Source organism: Heterocephalus glaber, unplaced genomic scaffold (genome assembly GCF_053883595.1).
Source record: "Heterocephalus glaber isolate CG9 unplaced genomic scaffold, H.glaber_assembly_v1.0 deba00000470, whole genome shotgun sequence".
NCBI lineage: Eukaryota > Metazoa > Chordata > Mammalia > Rodentia > Bathyergidae > Heterocephalus > Heterocephalus glaber.
Window position 1 is genome coordinate 23,736,592 of NW_028258145.1, and position 13,846 is coordinate 23,750,437.

Genomic DNA, 13,846 nt, shown 5'->3' on the forward strand with positions numbered 1-13,846 from the left:
CTTAACCCATGTGCTGTGTGGTTAGATAACTCTCATTTAAGAAAAAGACATTATTCTGTTTCTTTTTATGGTATCAAGTCAGTGCTGGCCAATTCATTTTCCAGGACCTAGTGACCACTCTCAATGACATTATTTTTCATTTATATGTGTGATCACTTTTATTTCATGAGATATCTGTTTAGGGGGACTATGGTTTTTCCTGCGTTTTTCCCTTTCTTTCATCAATGCTATCCTCAAATATGTTAGGAATTCCTAGCACTCACCTAAAGAGGCAGATGGCCAGGTGCTGTTCTGTCTTTTAATTATGGCTCTTTTTAAATGTTATTGAACATAGATACAAAAATTGGAGTTCAGTAAGAATATTTTCATTTGGTGTGTCCTCAATATTTATTACAAGTTAGAAAAGGACCAGATGATCCCTAAAATCAGAATCAGATTCTGTTTTTTTCTTTTATATAAGATTGAACTTTTAGATCAATGCTTATGAGCAATTAAAACCTTAGGGACCCCTAAAAAAAGCTTCTGTCCTGAATTTCAGATATAGAAGATAAGATTGCAATTAGTGACCAGGAAAAGAAAAATTGCTTCAAAATTATAAGGGAACATGAGAAATCAATCCAGCAGCTGTTGCATGATGCAAAGAAGAATAACATAAGACTGATTGGGCTCAATGAAGAAATAGGAGACAGGGCAGATGACATAAAAAAATCTCTTCACAGAAATAATGGCAGAAAACTTCCAAAGCAGGGGAAAAGAGCTTGACATACAAATAAGTGAGGCATATAAGACTCCAAATAGCCTTGATCAAAAAAAATCTACACATAGGCATATAATTGTTAATATTCCAGAAACACAACAGGAGAAAAAAGTTCTCCAAGCAGTCAGAGAAAAGAAACAAATCACATACAAAGGAAAGCCCATCAGAATCACAGCAGACTTCTCAACACAAACCATCAAGGCAAGAAGAGCTTGGAGTGACATATTCCAAGCCCTAAAAGAAAACAGCCTCCAATCCACATTGATGTACCCTGCAAAATTATCGTTCAAAATTTATGGAGAAATAAGATACTTTCATGACAAAGAGCACCTTAGGAACTTCGTGAATACCAAACCAGCACTCCAAAGAATTTTACAAAATATCCTAGGAACAGACATTCAGGATTACAACCCCAGGAAGCAAAGCAGAATGAACCCATCTGCCATGACAAGAAATTAAATGTAAAGGGGGAGAACCCAACAAAAAGAAAAAGTCATGGCAATGACAAGTCAATACATTTCAGTTATAACCATCAACGTTAAAGGTCTCAATTCACCAATCAAAAGAAATAGACAGGCAGAATGGGTCAAGAAGCAAAATCCAACAATATGCTGCATACCAAAAACACACTTAATTCAAAAGGAAACTCATAGACTGAAAGTTAAAGGGTGGGAAACAATACTCCATCCAACAAGAACCTGAAAAAAAACAGGAGTAGCTATCCTCTTGGCAGATCAAGTAGATTTCAAATCAACACTGATTAAGAGAGATGAAGAAGGACACTACATCCTTGTAAAGGGAACAATCCAAGAGGAAGAGATGACAATCATAAATATCTATGCACCAAACATTAGTGCACCCAACTATATAAAACAAATATTAACAGACATGAAAAGTCATATATGCACTAATACAATTGTAGTGGGGGACCTCAACACCCCACTGTCACAAATAGATAGATCAACTAGACAAAAAATAAGTAATGAAATACTAGAACTCAATTGAACTCTTGAAAAAATGAATTTAACAGATGTTTACAGAGTCTTCCACCCCACAAAATCAGAATACACATTCTTCTCAGCTGCATAAGGGTCATTCTCAAAAATAGACAGCATACTCACACATAGAACATGTTTAAGTAAGTGCAAAGGAATTGAAGTTATCCTCTGTATATTATCAGACCAGAGTGCGATAAAATTGGAGATCCATAGCAAAAGAAACTCAAAAAATTTCATAAACATGTGGAAATTGGACACCACAATTCTGAATAACCAATGGGTCACAGAAGAAATTAAAGAAGAAATCAGACAGTTCCTTCAATTAAATGACAATGACAGTACAACATATCAGAATCTATGGGACACAGTGAAAGCAATCTTATGAGGGATATTCACAGCAGTGAATATGCATATTAGGAAAACAGAATGAGCCCAGTTAAACAACCTGATGCTGAACCTCAAGCTTCTAGAAAAAGAAGAGCAGGACAACCTCCGACCTCATACAAGGGAGGCAATTATAAAGATCAGAGGAGAAATCAATGCAATGGAGACTAAGAGAACGGTAGAAAAAAATCAATGAAGCCAGGTGTTGGTTCTTTGAAAGAATCAACAAAATTGACAAACCATTAGCCAACCTTATCAGAAAAAGGAAAGAAAAGGCCCAAATCCATGCAATTAGGAATGAAAAGGGTGAAATGACAACAGACCCAGCAGAAATCCAGAGGGCCATCAATACCTACTTCCAGAACCTATACGCCAATAAGATGGAAAACACAGAAGAAATTGACAGATTTCTAGATACATATGAATTACCAAAGTTGAACGAAGAAGACCTAAAAGTTCTGAACAACCCAATATCAATCAATGAAATTGAAAATGTAATTAAAAACTAATCAACTAAGAAAAGCCTGGGCCCTGATGCCTTCATTGCTGAATTCTACAAGACATTTAGAGAGGAACTGCTGCCACTACTGTTTAAACTCTTCAATGAAATTGAAAGGGAAGCAATACTCCCAAATTCATTCCTGGAAGCAAGCATCACCTTGATCCCCAAAGCAGAGAAAGACCCAACTGAAAAAGAGAACTATAGGCCAATCTCACTAATGAACATAGATGCAAAAACCCTTAATAAGATACTGCCAAACAGAATGCAGAAGATCATCAAGAAGATCATACACCCTGATTAAGTGGGATTCATCCCAGGGATGCAGGGATGGTTCAATATATGAAAATCAATTAATGTAATACACTATATCAATAGAGTCAAGGACAAAACCATATGATTATTTCCATAGATGCAGAAAAAGCATTTGACAAAATCCAACATTCATTTATGATCAAAACCCTACAAAAAATTGGAATAGATGGTCTCTACCTCAAACTGATAAAAGCCATCTATGAAAAACCAACAGCCAATATAATACTAAATGGTCAAAAACTGAAATCCTTCACACTAAAATCAGGAACAAGACAAGGATGTCTACTATCACCACTTTTGTTCAATATAGTTCTGGAAACATTAGCCATGGCAATTAGACAACAGAAAGAAATAAAAGGAATAAAGATAGGTAATGAAGAAGTCAAATTGTCATTATTTGAAGGTGACATGATACTCTATATAGAAGACCCCCAAGAACTCCACCAAAAGTCTTCTAGACTTAATAACCAAATTCAGTCAACTAGCTGGTTACAAGGTCAACACACAAAAATCAATAGCTTTCCTCTACACGAATGACAGACTCACTGAGAGAGAAATAGGGCAAATAATTCCTTTCACAATAGCATCCAAAAAACTGAAATACCTAGGAATCATCCTAACAAAAGAAATCAAAGACCTCTTCTCTGAAAACTATGGCACTCTGAAAAGAGAGATTGAAGATGATATCAGAAAATGGACAGACATCCCCTGATCCTGGGCAGGAAGGATTAATATAGTGAAAATGGCCATACTTCCAAAACTGCTATATAGATTCAATGCAATTCCAATTGCAATCTCACCTGCACACTTCATGGAACCTGAGAAAACCATCCAAAAAATCATTTGGAACAAGAAGAGACCTAGAATAACAAAAGCAATTCTAGGTAATAGAGATATGGCAGCGGGTATCACAATCCCCAACCTGCTTCTCTACTACAAATCTACTGTGAAAAAAACAGCATGGTACTGGCAAAGAAACAGACCTTAGGACCAGTGGAACAGATTAGAAGATGCAGAAACAACGCCAGATACACTCAGCCATGTCATCTTCGATAAAGGAGCCAAACACCCTCACTGGAGGAAAGATATCCTCTTTAATAAATGGTGCTGGAAAAATTGGGCTTCACCTTGCCAAAGATTAAAACTAGACCTATATCTCTCACCATGAACTAAACTAAAATCAAAATGGATTAAAGATCTAAATATTAAAATAGAAACTCTGAACCAGTTGGAACAGAGGTTAGGTAGAACCCTTGAAGACATCGGTGTAGGAAAAGATTTTATGAACAAAAGCTCAGTTGCCCATGAACTAGCACAAACAATCAACAAATGGGGTCTCTTCTTATTAAAAAGCTTCTGCACAGCAAGAGAAACCAACAGCAGTGTGATGAGACAACCCACAATGTGGGAAAAATTATTCACCTGCTCTTCCTCAGACAAAGCTCTACTATCTCGAATCTATAAAGAACTTAAAAAGATCAGACCTCCCAAATTGAAAGACCCAATCCAAAAATGGGCATCTGAAATGAACAGACATTTCTCAGACAAAGAAGTAGAAATAGCAAATAAATACATGAAAAAATGTTCAACATCACTGGTCATTCAAGAGATGCAAATGAAAACAATGGTGAAATTCCACTTCACTCCAGAAAGAATGGTTGCTATCATGAAATCAACCAATAACCAATGCTGGCAGGGCTGTGGGGAAAGAGGAACCCTGCTCCACTGCTGGTGGGAGTGTAGACTGGTGCAAGCACTGTGGAAATCAGTATGGAGATACCTCAAAGAACTAGGACTGGAAGTCCCCTTTGACCCCGCTATTCCACTGCTGGGGATCTTCCCCAAAGAATTAAAAGAATCATACCACAGTGATATATGTGCACCCACGTTCACAGCAGCACAGTTTGTAATAGCTAAAACTTGGAAACGGCCCAAATGCCCATCAACTGGAGACTGGATAAAGAAAATGTGGTTTTTTAATAAAATGGAGTACTACTCAGCCATAAAAAATGAGAAATTAGAGACATTTATAGCTAAGTGGATGCACATTGAGGCAATACTCTTAAATGAAATAAATAGGACACAGATGTGTAAATACCAAATAATTTCTCTGGTGTGAGAAACTGAAAGTGTAAATAAGGACTAAATGTATAATAGGTCATGTGAAATAGGAAGAAAAGGGGCAAAGGGGAAGGAAGTGGGAGGGCTAGGGGAAAGGATAGAAGGGAATGGAGTTAATATGAGAAAATGGAAAGATAGGAACAAAGTCTTTGTAAATAGGGAGGACTGGAGTGGTTGAAGGGAGGGCTGGGCAAGGGTGAAAAATAAGAACCAAGAGAGACTATGTAAAGGTGCAAATTTCCAATGATGAATGTCATTATATTGTATACCTAAAATGTACCAATGATTAGAATGAATAATCGATAATGAAAAATAGGAAGAAAAGGTCCAAAGGGGTAGGGGTAGTGGGAGGGGCAGGGGAAAGGAAAGAAGGGAAAGTAAAAAATGATGAGAAATGGAAAAAATGGAAATAAAGTCTTTGTAAATAGGGAAGGGTGGAGGGCATGAAGGGAGGGCTAGGAATGGGGAAAAAATAAGAACCAAGATGCATTATATAAAGGTACAATTCCCAATGAGAAATGTAATTGTGTTGTATACCTACAATGTACCAATAAAAGAATTTAATACAAAAATAGAGAAAAATCAAACCAGATGAGATGACAGGACCAAAATTGATCTCATTTTGCTGCTATCGCCAACAACAGAAAGAGAGCATGGACTGAGTGTGGATACTCAGCTCCACGGTAATAGAGGCCAGAGGAATCTTTTAAGAGAGGGATAGGACTGTCACAGGCCACCATGTTGGTTAATCAGCTACTCCAGAGGAAAATAAACTTTCTCCTTTATGACAGAGGCCATAGTTGGGAAGAAACTTTTATAGTTTAATCATTTTGATGGGAATATTAAGGACATTTGAGTAGAATCTAGTATTTTTCTCTGTCTTTGCTAAATTATTTTTAGAGCATTGTTTCCACTTTTAAAAGTAATAATGGAGTTGCAGGAATCTAATCACAGAGCTAGCATTCCGGGTTGGAAAGAAGAGGTTGAAAAACAAAATGGCAGTTTGAATCAGCCATCATAAAGAGAATTACCAGGAATTCTACTCAGCAATTTCTATTTAAATGTATACTGCAAAAGAGGCTAGAAAATATCTACTTTAACAATGAGTAAAATCAGAAGAGAATAAAACAAGAATTCTCTTTTAATGAGAAAAGTGAAATGGAATATTTCATAGCCAGTACAATTTCTGTAGCAGTCCACATTTATCCACATCTTCACACATCCTTCTCTTCATCAAATGAGCTTATTTTCTTCCTAAAAGATAATAACCACTTTCTGGATCTTGTAATTGCATCCAGCCCAAAGTTCAGATAAGATGCAGCCCTCTCCAGCATGGGTACATGCAGCTTTGACAGTCTAACCAATTATACATTAAAACATTTATGTACCCCCAATCTGTGAGCTACAGAAAATGAAAAAAATCATGAAAAGGAAATATATAGCTGGAATAAAAACCTTCATTTAGGAGAAAGAAAACTAGGAACCATACTGTCATCAATGAGCCAGAGCAATTAACCTGACCTGACTGAAGAAATAATGAAACTCCTCTTGTTGGCAGTAAACTGTATTTTATCATGAACCCATCTGGCAACCCCTGGTCCTGCTTTCCATTTTCTTCCATTTCCTCTGGTTCTTCCATCTGAGAGGTACGTCTGTCTACTTTCTCTCATGGTTACAGCCAAGTGGGCACTGGTGAAATTGTCTGTTCTGGAGGTTGAATAGATTCAGAAGATTCATTCCTATTAGTGCAGGTTTGCAAGACTGAGGTTGTTTTCATAATTTAACAATAAGAGAATATTAAAAGCCTGGCTTATAGATTCTTTGGAAATATTATTTCCTATCACTTCTCAGCCTTTTGGCTAAGATCAAGTGGAAATATTATTTCCTCAAAACTCGGTAGAGTCTTGGTGTAATTGCTTGTGGTCAGGCCCATATTCAAGTAAGTACAGTGGTACCTCAGTTCACAAACTTAATTTGTTCCACAATTCTGGAAAAGATGGCCATGTTCATGTTCATGTAAAAAAAGGTGGCCATGGTTGTGTTCATCACCTGATGCAGAGTTCACAAACAAAAACAAAATTTCGCCAAACCCTTCTTTTTGGGAATGAAATTGTTTGCAAGCAAAAAGCGTTCTGAACCAAAGTACCACTATATAGTTAAGGGCTTTCATTACATGGTGTTTTCAAGCCATATAATGCATCCTCACCTGCATTTATCCTCTGCCCATTTCCATAGTTCCTAAACTAATTGTAAAACTGCTTAAAATAAAACATGGTATGAGAAAGTGAGATCACTAATCTGACTATTGCCCCTAAGCTGTATGTGGTTACACTATCAGAAATTTCACGATTTCTTCCATTAGATTCTGAAGTACTTACATTGAAATTATTCTTGTTATATTGTTGGTATGCTTGAGAACTATTATGAGCCCCAGGATTTTTATCTGTTAAATGAAAATAATCCTAAAATGTATGCTAGTAATGTTGTATTTTGTATGCTTTGTAGTCCAATACAAACAAAAGAGACTATTCATTAGAAGATACTGGGAAATTGAAAGAACAAAGGTGTGAGAAAAGAGGAATGCAAAAATTTCAGTTTCTAATAACAATAAAACTTTCTTCAGAAATTTTCCTTTTGTGATAGATAATAGGAAACAGGGAGGTAGACCTTTGGCACATAGACCAGGAGATGGAAAGAGAGGGGAGGAAAAGGAGAGGAAGGGGAAGTAAAAGAATTAAGCTTTGTTGTATACAAGTACTAACGCCTCATGATGAATGTGATCATTATGTACTTCAAACAAGTACCAGTAAAAATAAAAAAAATTAAAGTTTCATTTTATTTTGTACACCTCAGATAATAAAAAGAAGATTGAAATCAGATGTTTGGTCAAAAACAATATTAATGAAATGGTGATACTGATAATAATGATAATGAGATTAATAATGAATAGGAAAATTTCATGGCTGGACAGTGTACTAACATCGTTACACTTGGGCTGGGGATTTAGCTCAGTGGTTCTGCCACCTGCCTCACAAGCACAAGGACCTGAGTTCGATCCCCGGTACCAAAAAACAAACAAAAAACCATCATTACACTTAAGTTTCATGGCAACCTGCTTGGTCGTGTTGGAATAGTTCCTCCTAGAATCTCTGATCAGTCCAGGAACGAAACATTTAATTTATTTAAGTTTTGTACAGTTTCTGTGCATTCATGTGGAAATGAGATCTATAGAAAACAAAACAAAACAAACAAAAAAACCTGAAGGGTGGGAAGTTATTTAGTTGACACATATTGAGATATTTATCATATCTTTTCATTTTTTGTTATTATTTTAATTTGAGGCATTTATGTAGCACTTTGAGGCCTCATGATTCTCCAAGGATTTTTTTTTTAATTAAAATCCATCCAGTGTTGATCCTTTTATAATGGACAACTCTGCCTGTTCCAGCTGTCATAGCAACAAGATGTGTATTAGCTATGACTTTCAAGCCAGAAAGTTTCATATTTGTTTTGACAGCCTGCAGTGAATTCTCTACCAAAAGCAATTTCTTGTGAGAATATTATGAACAAGTCCTTGTAAAGTGGAAAGTTTGGGGACCTTTTGATGTGAGAGCTTGCTTTTTCCGTATAAAACAGGATTGCATTATTGACTAAGGCTGCTGTCTAACAAACAGCCTATTTTATAAATCCAGTTTTTTTAAGGATGGTGGGTTTATCTTTTAAAAAAGATTTTTGAAGTTGAGGAAGTGAAACTGTTGTAGAAAAGACAAACAGAATTCTGTTACTTATAAAGCATAACCTTCGGCAATGATTTCCTTGTCACAGAAGTTTTATACAGTAGGAAACAGAAGAGCTGATATAAGAGAAGGATACATTGCTCTTTTTATGAACTGTATAATGATACCAAAGATAGAAAACATACAAAAATATTTGACTATAGGAAAAATAAAAGAATGAACTTCTGTGTGTCTGCATATGTGTGTGTGTATGAGAGACAGAGAAAGCAATAAAAAGGAAAAAATAGGTAAAAAATTTTATGTAAAAAAATTGTTTTATATAAGCATTGTTTCATTAAAAGGTGATGTAGTCTGTATTAATTGGTTTTTTTCCCCATTAAGTTTATCGGTACATTTTCGGTATAAAATACAGTTACATTCATCATTGGGATTTTGCACCATTACATGAGTATCTTGGTTCTTATTTTTTTCCCCTTCCCCTGCCCTCCCTGCACCCCCTGCACCCTTCCTTATTTGCAAAGACTTTGTTTCCATTGTTTTCCTTTTCTCATATTTTTTCTTTTCCCTTTTTTCCTTTGCCGTACCCCTCCCACTTCCCCTGCACCTTTACACCTTTACTTCCTATTACACAATATCAATTATATATTTTTAAAATTGCAATATCAAGATCTAGGAGACATAACCACAGATTTTACAGAATTTAAAAGGATATAGAAAGCATATTTCAAAAATCTGTTTTGAAATAAATTTGACAACTTCTAAGAAGTACTTTGGAAGGCAAATTAATGAAACTAACTCTGGAGGAAATATAAAATTTGAATAGCACCTATTAAAGAAAGTATATTTCTAGCTTGAAAATCTACCTATATGAAAACAGCAGGCTCATATACATTTTAACTGATAAGTTATATCAAACAATTAAAGCAGAAAAAAGAAGGAACACTTCTCCCCTCATTTTAGGAAATCAACATTGTGCTAATCCTAAAACTGGATAAAGATAATAGAAGAAATTTGTTTAACAAAACAAACTTTTAGAAGTCAGATCTGGCAGTACGTAGAAAGTGGTTTTGGTATAGGGATGGCAGTGTTGGTTCAGCATTGGAAGATCCACCCTCAAAAGTCATCATTTTAACAGAGGAAAGGAAAAAGCCATATGATCCTGTCACTAGATGGAGAAAAAGTATTGGACTAAATTCTACAGCTGTTCATGGTAAAAGCTATCAGGAGATTAGAAGTACAACAGAACCTTCTCAACATATTAAAGACATTTACTCCATTCTTCCAGCAAGAATGCCTTATATGAATGGAGAAGATAGAATGCTTTCTCCTTAAGGTGGGGAACAAGGGCAGATATGCTTACTCCTTATCTGTCCATTGAACTTTGAAACCTAGGCCAATCAAAATAGCCTGGCAATAAAATGACACAATTAGGATAGAATTGGCAAGGTAGAAGCAAAATCTTTATATGTAGATGAAATGATCATCTACAGAGAAAATACTAAGAAATCTCTAGGAGCCACTAGAACTGTGTGTGAATTTAGCAGGATTAGAAAACACAAGGTATATATAAAAATTCAGGTCTGTGTATACTTGCTATAAATGAAGAATTGGATATTGAAATTTAAAAGTCATGTAGGAGTACAAAGGACCTAGAAATGTTAAAAAAAAAAAACAATGTTGGGAGATGTTTAGTATCTAATTTTAAGACTTCTTCTAAAGCTACAGTAATTAAGGCAGTGTTGGTGTAAGGAAAGACATATAGATCATTTGAATAAAAGAGATAATCTAAAAATAGAACCACACATATATGGTCCACTGAGTTTTGAAAGATTATTTAACATTAGCATTTTATAGAATATAAACTCAATTCCAGAGCCAAGGAAGAGACAGTGTTTTCAGCAAAGGCACTAGAACAAGTGGTATCTGTATATAAAAAATTAACCTCAACCCTTTTTTTCCATACATGAAAATAACTTGAAGATCTATGATCTATGAACCTAAATATGAAAGCCTAAAAGTATAAAACTTTAAGAAGAAATTATAAGAGAAAGTGTTTATGAATTCAGGGTAGGCAAGAACTACCTAGGATACAAAAGACATGATGTATAAAAGAAAAAAATTGACAAATGAGATTCCATCAAAATTTAGAACTTTAAATGACATCATTAAAATGAAAAGTAGTCCTTAAACAGACCATATTTACAATGCATATAACCTATGACCAGAATATATAAAGAATTCTTACAGCTCATTAATAGACAACCCAATTGAAAAGTAGACATATGAAGATGATAAATAGCCAGTATAGCACAAGGAAAGGTGTGCAAATCTAGAATCAGAAAAATACTAATCAGTACAATAACAAGACTGAATTATACACTCATTAGGGAGATGAGTCTAAAAGTTTTAAAAGCCTTGTCATGACTTTTTCTTTTTGGTGGATTTTCCCCCTTTGCATTTAATCTGTCACGCCCAATGGATTTGGGTTTCCTGCTGGGTATCCTGAGGTTGTGATCCTTATTGTCTTTTCTTAGGTATTGTCTAAAATTTTTTAGAGTGCTGGTTTGGTATTCATGAAGTTCCTGAGGTGCTCTTTATCATGGAAGCATTTTATTTCTCCACCAAGTTTGAAAGATAATTTTGCAGAGTACATCAATCTGGGTTGGAGGCTGTTTTCCTTTAGGGCTTGAAATACAGCACTCCAAGCTCTTCTTCCCTTGAGCATTTGCATTGAGAAGTCTGCTGTGATTCTGATGGGCTTTCCTTTGTATGTGATTTGTTTCTTTTCTCTCACTGCTTGTAGAATTTTGTTCTTCTGTTGGATTTCTGGAATCCGAACTATTATATGCCTTTTCTTAGATTTTTTTTGATCAAGGCTATTTGGAGTCCTATATGCCTCACTTATCTGTATGTCAAGTTCTTTTCCCCTCCTTGGGAAGTTTTCTACCATCATTTCTGTGAACAGTTTTTTTTATGTCATCTACCCTCTCTCCTGTTTCTTCATTGACTCCTATCAGTCTTATGTTATTCTTCTTTGCATCCTCTAGCAGCTGCTGGATTGATTTCTCATGCTCCTTTACAATTTTAAAGCAATTTTTCTTTTCCTGGTCACTCCTTGCAATCTTATCTTCTATGTCTGAAATTCTGTCCTCACATTGGTTCATTCTGCTGTGCAGACTTTCGATGGAGTTTTTAATCTACTGGAAATCTGTTTGCATCTGTTTTATGGATTCCATTTGTTTCCTATGTTGGGATTCCATCATGTTCCTTGGCTCCTCTATTTTTTTATCTGTGTCCTCTCTAGATTTATTAATCATGTCTTGCACCATAAGCACAATTTTCGCTGTTATCTGAGTAATTATTTCTGATTTCATTTTCCCCAGATCCTCTTTTGTTTCCAGTCCAGAGAGTCCAGGTGGTTGAGTATCAGATTGTTCCATCTCGTTTCCCTTTGGGGTTGCTCTAGGTGATCTGGAAGTCTGTTTTTGAGGCTTGTTTATGTGTCTTCTCATTTTCACAGCGGGAGAGCTTCCTTCTGGGTGCTGGGACCGACTCACCTCCTCTGCCCTAGGAGCTTGGGATGGCAACTTGGGACCGTCCTTCCATGTGTTGGGACTGGCTCAGCTTCTCTGCCCTAGTAGCCAGTCTGTATTAATTGTATATGAAACATTATGCTAAACACTTTACATATAATAATTTGCTAAGACTTCACAACCTCAAAACAAATCCATGTGTTGAATTTCTAACCAGTACTTTGTAAGAATATGATCTTAACTGGCAATAAAATCATTGAGGATATAGTTAGCTAATAGTTAAATTGAGATCTTTATGGAGTAGGAAGAGCTTCTAATTGAATATAACTTTGTGTTTTAAAAAAGGTCAATTTGTTTTTTATTTATTTTGCTCTTTCTTTACACTGCGGTTTTCTCATATGAGAGACATCATGTGGCTGGGCATGGTGGTACATGCTTGTATCCCAGCACTGGGAAGGCTGTGAGTTCCAGGCTGGCCTAGGCTACATAGTGAGTTAAAGGCCAGTTTCAACTATAGAGCAAGACCTTTCTTAAAAAAGAGAGAGAATGATAAAGAGAATGTGATAAACTTGTGTGTCTGATTTATTTAACTTAATATTATATAGAACTTTTTTAAAAGGGAAGGGGACCAAGAGAAAGAGGGAAGGGGGGGAAAGGGGAAGGAAGAAGAGGTTAAGGAGATAAAAAGAAAAAAGAATTAAGTTGTCTTATGTACACTTACCAATTTCCCACAATGAATGTGAATGTAACTGTTATGTATCGTAAACATGTGCTAATAAAAATAAATAAATTAATAAAGAAAGTAAGTAAATTTGGATGAAATATAGAGAAATGAGGGAAACACCATATGAAGAGTGAGGTTATGCTAGCACAACCCAAGGAACTCCAAAGATTGTTGGAAAATTACAAGAAGTTAGGATATGGGAAGGAAAGCAGATTCTTCCTTATAGGCCTTGGAAGGAACCAATCTCATCTTGATTTCAGACTTCTAGTCTCTACCTCTATGAGACAATATATTTCTACTGTTTAAGACACCAATTTGTAGTATGGTAGCTCTAGACAATTAATTTAATAATTATCATTACTTCAGTTTTGTAGATGAGGATAAACATGCTAAAACAAATACTTGTTTTATATTCTTACAATTAGTACATGATTAAGTGGATATTAGGACTACCAAACCAGATGATGCCAAACCAGACTTTTTTATGCCAAACCAGATTTTTTTTCAAATTTTAGAACAGGGAAAATAATATTCCTGCCAAAACAAATAGCCAGTAATAAAACATAGAGACAAGAAAAGTAAGGCATTATGTGAAAATGGAGGATAATTTCAGATATAACGATGAAGGTCCAGGAATTGGGTAGGTAAATGAAGAGAGGAAACAGCAGTGGATCTATTTAAGACAACTATTCTGTGCAACAGAATATTACCCACTATTTCTTGTGTGTCCTTCAGTGAGTTCTTTATATTACATCATGTTCTCAGAAAGACTTTTAAT